The sequence below is a fragment of the Aquarana catesbeiana genome, linkage group LG11, assembly GCF_042186555.1.
Source record: "Aquarana catesbeiana isolate 2022-GZ linkage group LG11, ASM4218655v1, whole genome shotgun sequence".
Lineage (NCBI taxonomy): Eukaryota > Metazoa > Chordata > Amphibia > Anura > Ranidae > Aquarana > Aquarana catesbeiana.
In genome coordinates, this window is record NC_133334.1 from 276915396 (window position 1) to 276925276 (window position 9881).

Sequence of the window (9881 nt, forward strand, 5' to 3'; positions counted from 1 at the left end):
CATCCTCAAACAGAAGGTGGAGGAGTGCAAGGTCTCTAACATCCACCAGCTCTGTGATGTCGTCATGGAGGAGGGGAAGAGAACTCCAATGGTAACCTGTGAAGCTCTGGTGAACTCCATGCCCAAGAGGGTTAAGACAGTGCTGGAAAATAATGGTGGCCACACAAAATATTGACACTTTGGGCCCAATTTGGACATTTTCACTTAGGGGTGTACTCACTTTTGTTGCCAGCAGTTTAGACATTAATGGCTGTGGGTTGAGTTATTTTGAGGGGACAGCAAATTTACACTGTTATACAAGCTGTACACTCACTACTTTACATTGTAGCAAAGTGTCATTTCTTCAGTGTTGTCACATGAAAAGATATAATGAAATATTTACAAAAATGTGAGGGGTGTACTTACTTTTGTGAGATACTGTATATATAAGCACTATATAGAAAAAAATCTGCGCTAGTGTGTTATCAAAAGTAAATACAGCAGCTGTGCACTAAAACCTAAATACCAGGTCATTCGAAAATGTATGTCCTAAAAGTGCAGCGCTAAATAAAATTACCATGTGCAAAACACCATATATGACATAATACAAAACCTTTGACGTGAACAGAAAATCCAATCAAAATATTATTCAATCCAAAAATGTCCTTATGCAAAAGAGCAAAATATATTATATTTATAAAGTGCAAAGTTCATAAATTGATCACTAAAGTGCTCCAGTTCATGCATGCCGGCGTCCCACACTGGACAGATCGATCCTGATGGCGCAGTGCTCAGACATTCACCGTTGTGACACCTTCACCATAAATCAGATGGGGGCTTACCAGATCACCAGCGATCGTCCTTACTCCGGAAGATCATTCCGCACTTATTGGGATCTCTGATCCTCAGATGGAAATCCGTAAATGTTCTCCCGCCAGCCCACTGTGTTCCCCTTATGGTGACAAGATGATCCAGCTCATCGTCTCACATGGGATCGATGAATCCTCAGAGTTTAAATGGGTAAAAAACAGGGAGACTCCTCATGGTGTAGTATGGTGTCAGCCGTTTTATTTTAAAATCGGTGCACTTACATATTAAACAAAAAATGCTGCTGGCTGTAAATCTCTCCACTATAGCCAGTGCATCCGCGCAGCAGCGTGTGCGCATTGTCCCTACGATCGTTTGGTTATATGTGACGTCATCAGGGGTACGCCCACACGCTTGCAGCTGCACTTTAAATAATTCTCCTGGGAAAGGAAAAGCTCCACCATAGGTCAACTGAAAAAAATGGATGTAGGGGCGTATATTATACTTACCTGCTCTGTAATAGTTTTGCACAGAGCAGCCCCGATCCTCCTCTTCCCGGGTCCCCCACTGGCGCTCCTGGCCCCTCCCTCCTGCCTCCCTCCTGCCCCCATAGCAAGCGACTTGCTATGGGGGGCACCTGAGCAGGCTCGCTACGGAGCTGCTGCTCTGTCCATTCAGACACAGAGTGTGGCTTGGCCCTGCCCTTGCTCGCACTCTCATTGGCTCACTGGCTGTTATTGACGGTAGCAGGAGGCAATGGCTCCCGCTGCTGTCTCAGCCAATGAGGAGTTGAGGAAAGCGTAAAGATGACGCAGGACCGGAAGGTTTCTTTTACTGGTATTGTTATGTTATGGTATTAATGTGTCGGTGTAAATGATATGGTTCCTGGGCAGGCGGCTTCTACACCCCCGAGGATCTCCAGGGTCTCCTTGGCTTGTAGTGTAATGCAAGAAGGGTTGAAATTTAAGCTCCACACCACTGCTAAGAGGTCCAGATACAACTTTATTCCATTAAAGATCAGGGGTACAATTCAAGAAATAGACAATGTGTTTCGGGGGGGGGGGGGGGTCTATGTACCCCCTTCATGAGGGCTTGACTGGCAACCAAGTGAACAAACCAGTAGTGAACTGGACCTACAATGGTATTTATTTCAGTGTGAGTTGAAAGCAAAGCTTTCTGGTTTGTTCACTTGGTAGCCAGTCAAGCCCTGGTGAAGGGGACACATAAGATACAAGACCAGTGACCCTACACAAGGAGAAAGAGCAGCAGTGAGTGGTCTGGAGATGTCTCACGCTGGATTGTTGTACTGATCTGAAAGAAATGAACTCAGGATACCACGAATCAGTACAATCCGTGACCGCATTCACATCCACAAGCAACCTAGTGAAGCAGAAATCTCATTCTACGTCTACTAACAATAGATGGAATCCAAAGAGTCATGTTCAAGGCCGTTTTTTCCACTGGGCACGCTGGGCAGTTGCCCGGGGGCCCCACTTGTCTGGAGGGCCCCATCCAGGGCCGATCCTCAGCGCTGCAATCTGCTACTTAAAGCGGGGGTCTACCTATCTATCGTTTTTTTTTTTTTTTTTAGTTCATTCACAAACTTTTCTTCTCAGCATTACATACTCACATATTGTGTGTAATATGTCCGCCTGTGTCAGATTTCGTCGGAAAGAATAACTTATATTATTCACTACAGGCGGTTTCCATCTTCATTGTGGGCATTTGAAGCCCACAAGCATTTATTTCCTGGATGTGGTGAATGCTGTGCTCCCAGCATTCACCGCTCGTTCCCGCACATGCTCAGTGGCATCCTGGGAAGCCTGAGACTAGCTCCCAGGAGTCTGGGAGAGGCTAGAAACACGCCTACTCCCACGGGAGGAGAACCAGGAAGTGCAAAGAAGAATGGAAAAACAAAAGGTAATTACGGCGATTTAAATTTTTTTAAACGGCATGTCAGCATCTAGGCAAGGAAGAGAATACATACAGATATTGTTCAAAATTTGGGTGGAACCCCCGCTTTAAGTTGACTGACTGCACTGGTTGCTCACTTGCTAGAATCGCCGGCCGCCTGGCGTCTAGCTATCAACCAGTGACGTCAGTCAGAGGCCGCGGCTGCCCCAGCATTCATAGCGCGCCGCGGCTACCCCAGCTGCTAGTGAACAAGCTCTGCCCACCTCTGCCATGTTCTTCAGACAGTGTGGAGAGGGAGCGGAGCAGAAAGACGGCCCTTGATAGCTGGCGCTGCCTTTCTGCTGTGAGTGACACACTGTACTGCACCAGGCCAGCGGCCTCAAGTAAGTCTAACACTGTCTACTTAAGTATGTTCAAGTTGTGCATCAAACACAGCCACTGTCTGTGCCCCTCAAAAGCTGTCACTGTGCCCATCAAACACAGCCACTTTGCCCATCAAAGTTGCCACTGTGCCCATCAAACGCAGCCACTGTGCCCATCAAAGCTGCCACTGTGCCCATCAAACGCAGCCACTGTGCCCATCAAAGCTGCCACTGTGCCCATCAAAGCTGCCACTGTGCCCATCAAACGCAGCCACTGTGCCCATCAAAGCTGCCACTGTACTCATTAAACGCAGCCACTGTGCCCATCAAAGTCGTGTTATATTGTCTAAATGTTGTGTTAATGTTTAAACACTGATTTTGTTGGAAGTACCAATAAATATAGCCTTATTGATAATTTGCAGTTTACTTCTCGTGCATGATTGTGTAGACAGGGCCCCAGTGCACTGTATTGCCTGGGGGCCTATAATGCTCTTAAGATGGCCCTGGTCATGTTGATAAATAGCAGCCTTGGATGATTCAGCTGAATGCAGCAACCTCCGGGACAGGAAACCCAGAATCCCTCTAATGATGTTATAGTCAGTATGACTCAGCACGAGGTTCAACCAGACCTGTTTATTCTCACGCTCGTGCTAATTTTTCAGGTGCCGCCAAGACCTATGGAGTCCTATAGGAGCCTCCTCTACACGCCCGCTCCCACTGAGACTACCACTAAAAAAATAGCTGTTCACAGCGCTCGCACTCTCTTTAACAAGACATCAGGGGGCGCTCCATTAGCTTCTTCCCCAGCCAGATGGGGAAAGTGACAGCCAGCCCTGGAAGTGACAGTTTACACATCACTTCCAGGTTCTTAGAAGGAAGAGGAGAGGAGATCACTAAACCTTCATTGTTGATCTCCCTCCCCTCTACCTGTTAGCATCCACCTGTTCCACCTCTCCACCCCCCCCCCTCCCCCCACGAGTGCCACCGCCATGTTTCTCAGGCTCTGTGCTCCAATTGGTGGACCCAGGAACGGAATGGGGGTGTGCCGCTGAGTAGAGGGGAGGAAGTTTGGATAGAGTCGGGAGGGGTTCGACTCTTTGTGAAGGGTTTATTGCTGTCTGTGTGCCCATTGGGGGGGGGGGGGGGGGGGGGGGGGGGGGATTCAACCCTTCATTTGTAAAATGGGAAAGAAATGGTGCTGGAAAGACAATAGTGTCCAGATAATTAAAAAACATAAAAAATAATGTCCAAAGACTATGTGTAGCAGGTAATAATAGTCAGTTTATAAAAAGTCCATAAAACTCATGAGAAATCCCTGCAACAATAGCTCTTTATAGAGTGAAGCAGAATCTGTAAAAATAAAAAGGAGGTGGGGCGACAGACTAAGTGTAGCAATGATAGGTAATGGGTTTGTTAAAAGCCAATAGGCAACTCACATGAAAAGGAGATATAAAGCCATATCTACTACTTTAACGCTACGGTAACTGGTAATTGCGCAGTCATGCAACACTGTACCCAAATGAGATTTATATAATTTTATCCACACAAATAGAGCTTTCTTTTGGTGGTATTTGATCACTACTGTTTTCTTTTTTTTATCTTTTATTACATAAACAAAAAAAGAAAAAAGCAAGCAAACAATATTTTTGACTTTCTGTTCTAACAGATATCCAATAAATTCAAATTTGTTTATAAATTTTGTCCAAAATGTATTCTGCTACATGTGCATTGGGGTTGCTATGGGGGTGCGGCCTGCACCCTGGTGACTCCCGCAGAGGGGTGACACCATCCCGAAGGCAGCGGAGGGTCCTGGGTTCCAGAGGCAGGGCTCTTTTCAGCTGGAACATGCCGGTGCTGCACTAGCCCTGAGTGAGACTCCTCCGTGTCACTCTCACTGCTGATGCGGCTGCCTCATGTCACAAGCCCGCTGCCCCGAGAGTGACAGTCTGAGCAGCCAACTCTCCGGGTGGTGCGGTTGCACACTGAATCCTCCCCCGCCCGCTGCCCAGGTGCATAGCGGAGGAGGGAGTCTATACTGATGGAGGGGGGGTCTGTACTGATGGGGTGGGGGTCTGTACTGATGGGGGGGTGGACTGTACTGATGGGGGGGTCTGTACTGATGGAGGAGGGGGGGCTGTACTGATGGGGGGGTCTGTACTGATGGAGGGGGGTCTGTACTGATGGTGGGGGTCTGTACTGATGGAGGGGGGTCTCTACTGATGGAGGGGTGGACTGTACTGATGGTGGGGGTCTGTACTGATGGAGGGGGGGTATGTACTGATGGAGGGGGGTATGTACTGATGGAGATGGAGGGGGGGTCTGTACTGATGGAGGGGGGGGGTCTGTACTGATGGTGGGGGTCTGTACTGATGGAGGGGGGTCTGTACTGATGGAGGGGGCTCTGTACTGATGGAAGGGGGGTCTGTACTGATGGAGGGGGGGTCTGTACTGATGGAGGGGGGTCTGTACTGATGGAGGGGTGGACTGTACTGATGGGGGGGGGTCTGTACTGATGGAGGGGTGGACTGTACTGATGGGGGGGTGGACTGTACTGATGGGGGGGTCTGTACTGATGGAGGGGTGGACTGTACTGATGGGGGGGGTCTGTACTGATGGAGGGGTGGACTGTACTGATGGGGGGGTCTGTACTGATGGAGGGGTGGACTGTACTGATGGGGGGGTCTGTACTGATGGAGGGGTGGACTGTACTGATGGGGGGGTCTGTACTGATGGAGGGGTGGACTGTACTGATGGGGGGGGTCTGTACTGATGGAGGGGTGGACTGTACTGATGGAGGGGTGGACTGTACTGATGGGGGGTCTGTACTGATGGAGGGGTGGACTGTACTGATGGGGGGTCTGTACTGATGGAGGGGTGGACTGTACTGATGGAGGGGTGGACTGTACTGATGGAGGGGTGGACTGTACTGATGGGGGGTCTGTACTGATGGAGGGGTGGACTGTACTGATGGGGGGGGGGGTCTGTACTGATGGAGGGGTGGACTGTACTGATGGGGGGGTCTGTACTGATGGAGGGGTGGATTGTACTGATGGGGGGGTCTGTACTGATGGAGGGGTGGACTGTACTGATGGAGGGGGGTCTGTACTGATGGAGGGGTGGACTGTACTGATGGAGGGGGATCTGTACTGATGGCGGGGTGGACTGTACTGATGGGGGGGTCTGTACTGATGGAGGGGTGGACTGTACTGATGGAGGGGGGTCTGTACTGATGGAGGGGTGGACTGTACTGATGGAGGGGGGTCTGTACTGATGGCGGGGTGGACTGTACTGATGGGGGGGGGGTCTGTACTGATGGAGGGGTGGACTGTACTGATGGGGGGTCTGTACTGATGGGGGGGTGGACTGTACTGATGGGGGGGGTCTGTACTGATGGAGGGGTGGACTGTACTGATGGGGGGGTCTGTACTGATGGAGGGGTGGATTGTACTGATGGGGGGGTCTGTACTGATGGAGGGGTGGACTGTACTGATTGAGGGGGGTCTGTACTGATGGCGGGGTAGACTGTACTGATGGGGGGGTCTCTACTGATGGAGGGGTGGACTGTACTGATGGAGGGGTGGACTGTACTGATGGGGGGGTCTGTACTGATGGAGGGGTGGACTGTACTGATGGAGGGGTGGACTGTACTGATGGGGGGGGTCTGTACTGATGGAGGGGGGTCTGTACTGATGGAGGGGGTCTATACTTCCACATGTTTGCTGTGTCCTCCACATGGCTTCTCACAAACTGAAAACAGGACTTCTTATGACTTTCTTTTACCAATGTCTTTCTTCTTGTCACTCTTCCATAAAGGGCAGATTTGTGGAGAACACGACTAATAGTTGTCCTGTGGACAGATTCTCCCACCTGAGCTGTGGATCTCTGCAGCTCCTCCAGAGTTACCATGGACCTCTTGGCTCTTCTCTGATGAATGCTCTCCTTGCCCGGCCGGTCAGTTTAGGTGGACGGCCATGTCTTGGTAGGTTTGCAGTTGTGCCATACTCTTTCCATTTTCCGATGATGGATTGAACAGAGCTCCGTGAGATGTTCAAAGCTTGGGAGATTTTTTTTATACCCTAACCCTGCTTTATACTTCTCCACAACTTTATCCCTGACCTGTCTGGTGTGATCCTTGGCCTTCATGATGCTGTTTGTTCACTAAGATTCTCTAACAAACCTCTGAGGACTTCATAGAACAGCTGTATTTATACTGAGATTAAATTACACACAGGTGAACTCTATTTACTAATTAGGTGACTTCTGAAGGCAATTGGTTCCACTGAATACAAATGCCCCCCCCCCCCCCAACACACACACACACACACACTTTTCACATGTTTATTTGGAAAACATTTGGAAAACCATTTCTCATTTTGTTTCCACTTCACAATTATGTGCCACTTTGTGTTGGTCTATCACATAAAATCCCAACAAAATACATTTACGTTTTTGGTTGTAACATGACAAAATGTGGAAAAACCCAAGGGGTATGAATACTTTTTCAAGCCACTGTACCCAGTGAGTGACTGGCCTCAGGTGATAGCACAGAAAGTAAACAAATCCTCCTACAAAAGTTGTACCTGTTTATCTGCAGTCGTCTCTCCTCTACATCCATCCAGAATTTTTAAATCTTTTCGAATTCAAATCGTTTTCCAATTTCTAAAGAGAATAAATGTCAGCCCTTCCTTCTCTCAGCTTTCGGCCAATTGCCAGCTCCTATCTCTCCACAGTGACTCACCTGTTGATGATATCCTGCTCGTCAGTCCTGCCTACTTAAGCCGTCCAGCCCAGATGATCTCTGCCTTTGCCTTGGTCACATCTTTAGAGACTCTCTCCTGTGTTCCTCTTAAAGACTTGCTTGGCTGGCATCCCTTCTGGCTCCAGATCCTGCTTGCTGTTCTACTATGCTGTTCTCTGGATCCCTGACATTTTGGCTTGTCTGACTATCCGTTCTGGTTCCTGAACTCTGGCTATGTTTTGACGACGTTTACCTTTTTTTATTATTATTAAACAAGTGTGATTTAACTGTACTTCTGTCTCAGTCTGATTCATGGTTTCTGACAATAAAATAGAATAGAAAATAAAGGAATAGAATTGAAAAACATTTTTTTTTTTTTTTTTCTATTTTTTTCCTTTATTTTCTATTCTACTTTATTCTTTTTGGAAATTGGAAAACTATTCGAACTGGAAAACTATTCTAGTTTGTAAACTTTTTGAATTAGAAAACTATTCGAATACTTTTCGAATCGATTCGAAAAATGAATAAACGAAACGAATTTGCGAAAATTAATTAAAACGAATAAAACAAATTAAACTAAACGAATTTATGTAAATAAATAAGTCGCATGACAAGTCGTACCCCCCATGATTTCCAATGATTACCATTCATATCTGTGCGACTTCAAGTCGCACCGATTTCAAAGTAGTCCCTGTACTACTTTGATCTGACTTTGATGCGAGTTGAGGTCCACAGACCTCAAGTTTACACGGCCATTCCCTCAAATCACGTCAAATTCTATACGGTGGGTATTGACATGTGGGCATTAGGGTTGCAGGACAGTATCCAGAGAGCGTTGAGGGTGTGGAGGGGCACACAAGGGTAAGGTTTTCCCCTCGGGTGCGGTGGCGGGTGTTGGTCTTTGCGGGTGAAGGAAGAAACCTTGGATAAGGAAGAGTTCGGGACCCATCGGTGGTATGGGTCCCACTGGTGGTTTTCCAGCTAACGGGTGCACTGCGGTCAGTGGTTTTGTCTCCAAACTAGTATGTCACCTATTTAGGATAAAAGGTACCGCAGTGCATTATTAAAATCATATGGAAGTTTGGGGTTTCCTGCAAAGACCAACGCGAGTATTGACTGGTGGGTTTTTTTGGTTTAACAGATGTTTTATACAGTTATGTTAATTTAAATTGAGTTTGTTAATAAAGAGGCTGATACAGCCAATATTTACTCCAACTTGGTGTGGTCTCCATTAATGGGGTCAATGGTAAGGGGGGCTTGGAGTATGGGTTGGTCGGGCAGGTATGGGGGAAGTATGGATGATCTGTTATACAATGGTCATGGTTTAGATCAAAGCATATTCATGTGTTATGCCCCGTACACACGGTCAGACTTTGTTCGGACATTCCGACAACAAAATCCTAGGATTTTTTCCGACGGATATTGGGTCAAACTTGTCTTGCATACACACGGTCACACAAAGTTGTTGGAAAATCTGATCATTCTGAACGCGGTGACGTAAAACACGTACGTCGGGACTATAAACGGGGCAGTGGCCAATAGCTTTCATCTCTTTTTTTATTCCGAGCATGCGTGGCACTTTGTCCGTCGGATTTGTGTACACACAATCGGAATTTCCGACAACGGATTTTGTTGTCGGAAAATTTTATATTCTGCTCTCAAACTTTGTGTGTCGGAAAATCCGATGGAAAATGTGTGATGGAGCCTACACACGGTCGGAATTTCCGACAACAAGGTCCTATCACACATTTTCCATCAGAAAATCCAACCGTGTGTATGGGGCATTAGAATGGCCCAGTCACAGTCCAGACCTAAATCCAATTGAGAATCTGTGGCAAGACTTGAAAATTGCTGTTCACAGACGCTCTCCATCCAATCTGACAGAGCTTGAGATATTTTGCAAAGAAGAATGGGCAGAAATGTCCCTCTCTAGATGTGCAAAGCTGGTAGAGACATCCCCAAAAAGAGAAAGGGGGTTCTACAAAGTATTGACTCTGGGGGGCGCCATACAAATGCCCCCCCCACACTTTTCACATATTTATTTTTCTAAAAAAATTTGAAAACCATTTATCATTTTCCTT